Source organism: Crocuta crocuta, unplaced genomic scaffold (genome assembly GCF_008692635.1).
Source record: "Crocuta crocuta isolate KB4526 unplaced genomic scaffold, BGI_CrCroc_1.0 scaffold238, whole genome shotgun sequence".
Classification (NCBI taxonomy): Eukaryota; Metazoa; Chordata; class Mammalia; order Carnivora; family Hyaenidae; genus Crocuta; species Crocuta crocuta.
The window spans coordinates 290,211-293,439 of record NW_027532161.1 but is presented as its reverse complement, the minus strand read 5'-3'; the positions used below and the strand labels follow the sequence as shown (position 1 = coordinate 293,439).

At 42.1% G+C, this 3,229-nt stretch overlaps 1 protein-coding gene and 1 non-coding gene across 2 annotated transcripts in view; one reads left to right on the top strand and one right to left on the bottom strand.

The window, feature by feature from the left end:
- Nucleotides 1-3,229, bottom strand: part of CAPN6 (calpain 6) — a 25,258-nt gene that overhangs the window by 19,754 nt on the left and 2,275 nt on the right. The window lies entirely within an intron of this gene.
- Nucleotides 3,017-3,122, top strand: LOC144241825 (U6 spliceosomal RNA). Its single transcript, XR_013338204.1, has one exon. It is a non-coding gene; the product is annotated as a U6 spliceosomal RNA (small nuclear RNA).

The window sequence follows — 3,229 nt, the reverse complement described above, 5'->3', positions numbered from 1 at the left end:
CCTTTGCTTGATCCACAAAGACAGATTTGTAATGATTTTAATGGTTCTTTCTTGACATTCAATGGTTAATAAGAGGAGGGTTGTGAAATTCACACGGTGCCAATAATTTCAAATATATATTTTAAGGATAACTGTGTCTGTATTTCATGATTACATGAGTGTTGAAACAAGANAAAGAGTGTGTAGGTACCATAGCTCGAAATCAGTTAATGAAAAAAGGAGCCACGATTTTATAAAAAGTGAAATATTAATCAGACTTCTCTACTACCTTATTTCATGTCCTTTCAGTATTACATTGAGATATCTTACTGGTAAACATGTTTTCCTATTTGAAAACCGTAAAAAATTAAATTTGATGTTATTCACAAACTACAATATATATAAACAAACTTACCCTTTCTCTGAGTCCAAGAAATAAGAAGCTGAAAATAACTATAGTTTTTTTAATACCCTTATTTATTGACAATTGTTTTTCAAATTGAAGGCTACGGGACACTGCAAAATACCAAAATGCCTTTAGTCATCAGATTTAAGTCTGTTCACATGTTTTAAATATTAAAGTGTATTTCATTGTATTTGAAATCATGAGTGGTATCAGTAATAATTTTCCATTAAGCAGCATCAGAGCCAATCTGAATGTACGCCCAGTCTCCTTTCTGGAGTCTGTTACAAATGGACCCTAATTTTCACGTGTGCTCGAACTTACAACAAACACTACTGTGCCTCTTGCTTTCCCTGGAAGGTTTGGTGGACTGCCAGAGGCTGAGGATTGTAAATGGAGGATAGTCTGGGGCAGTTAGGTTATTTAGTTTGCCAGAACCTCCTGGGCCTTGAACATTTTGTATAAATGGTTATTTCCTGTTCTTGGGAAGGCCCTCTGTCCCCAACAGTCTCCCTTGCTACTCAGTCAAATGACTAGGCAGGCAAGACCCTGCAAAATATATCCCTGTTATATAAGGAGGGCCCTGTCTATAGACAGAAGCAGCAAAAATTGAAAGGCAAATCAGGTTTGATTTGAAAAACCAGTATGATCCCAGTAGACTCCTTCAGAGATAGAATATACAGCTGATGTGGATAGGTCAAGCCTTCTGGGAGAGGGCACTTGCATTTTGGGGGTGCTCGGTAAATAAGGAATAGCAGGCTATCAGTTTGAAATTTGACAGGCTTTCATTAAAATAAAATTATAGTCTCAAGTCCTGCTGGATTTGCAGAGTAGAATTGATCCCCATTTCTGACTAGGTAACAGGAGAAATGTGTTCCATTGCTGCGACCTTAGTTTCTTTGTGCCTCAATATTCTCTTCAGGGGCATGGGGTTATCTATCCTGCCCTCCTTATACTGTGGCTGTACCTAATGAGACCTAATATACCTAATGAGACTAACCTAATGGTTACTGTAAAAGTATTTTGAATAAGTAGAAGGGACTCCATAAATGCAGGACACACATTGTAAGTGCTCTCATTGCCTGGCACAGAGCTGGGCACACGACCATTGTCCAGGAAATATTTGTTGAATGGATGGATGTCTTATGTAGACAATTAGTGTTTGTATGGCAGTTTGTCATTTGAAATGTGCATTTTGGTTCATGGTCTCTTCGTGGCAGCCATGTTTAGTAGACATTATCTATGCCCTTGATGTTGTATCTGCAGAAATGGCAGCTCAGAAAAGGGGCAGCTAGAAACTGGCAAAGCTGAGTCAAACCCAGGTCTGTGTAATGCCAGATTTAGTGCGCAGCTTTCCATCACACCACACTGCTTCTTTTGGTCACTGCCTCCTTAAAGACGGGATTTTTTTAAGCTCAGATGAGGAAAACCCTCCAAAGCAAACATGATACCTAACTTTGAAGCATTCTGCCTAGAATTTATTGCCATGGTAGATATTGAAAAGGGTCTTCATTTCCATGGTTTGATGATCATGGGAGAATCTGAACCCTTCACATCTAAGGGTTCATTAGTGAAGTCTGAAAAAAAAAAGCTTTTGGAAACCCAGAAATTTGTAAGTTGGGTTTGCCATAAACATAAACTGCCCTGCCAGAGCTTAGGAGAGTGGAGAAGGGAACGCTCTTTCTTGGCTATCTTGCTGCACCCAGCTGTGAAGACAAGAGGGCCTTTAGGTTAAAGACCGCGTATTAAGAAAGTCAGTAAACAGAATCAAAGCTAGGCTTTAGGCATCAGCCAAAGGGAGCCTCTAGCTAACAAAGGGAATGTGCACATCTAAAATGAGGGACCCTGTGTCCTGGGGTGGGGGGAGTGTCATATCATGGGTGTGTCATTTCATGGGTGTATNGTGGGTGGTTGGGTGAAGCAGAGTGTGAGGTTTTTGCATCGAGATAACGGTCTTACGCAGGCAGTGCTATTTCAATTAAGACGCACTGTCTAGAGATAGAGTATGAAGAAGGCTGTATGGATGCAGGCAAGTGGGAGGGGTGGATCCAGGGTAGAAAGTTGGGAATCGCCAGGGGAAGTCGAGGGAGCCTGCCACGTAGAACACAAGGCTACAGTTAGAGGAGTTTTTGCTACTCACTGGCCTGGAAATCATGAGGATCTGGGCAAATTTGTAAGAAGAAAGTCATTTGTTCTTCACCCGTGGGTCACCTTAACATGGAAACCAGATTTGGCTCTAAAGCATGAAATATGCCTCAGTTTCTTAAAGATAACTATTCTCTGATAGAGAAATCCTGTCTGCAGTTTACAAACTGCTTTTGATTGGGGGTGAGTGGGAGAGAAAGGGCAGACGTTTAAGGGGGAGAGAGGGAGAGAGCATGGCTCTGGAGGTGTTATCCCTGGCTGGTTTCTTCCCCTGCCCCCTGCGCCTGCCAGCCCCAGTTTCCCCCCTTGTGCTGTACTTGAAGTGAAATAGGGGATAAATAGGAGTTTGCAGAGCAAACTGAATGTGGAAGACCTAAGTGTGCCCAGGCATGAAGTAGGGGCCACTTTAGCCTCACACCTGGGGGTAGTGTGGAGAGGGAGAACTAATAAAAAAAAAAAAAAAAGAACTCCACATCCATGTTACACGGAGTGCTCACTTCGGCAGCACATACACTAAGACTGGAAGGATACAGAGATTAGCACTGTCCCTGTTCAGGGATGACACATATGTTACACAGAATAGTGCTTCCCATGTCATCGGCAGAGTCATAGCTGATATCTATGGATACGCATCTACCAGGGAAACATATGGCTGGTCAGATTCAAATTGCTGGCCAGACACCCTGGGATCCAAATGACACC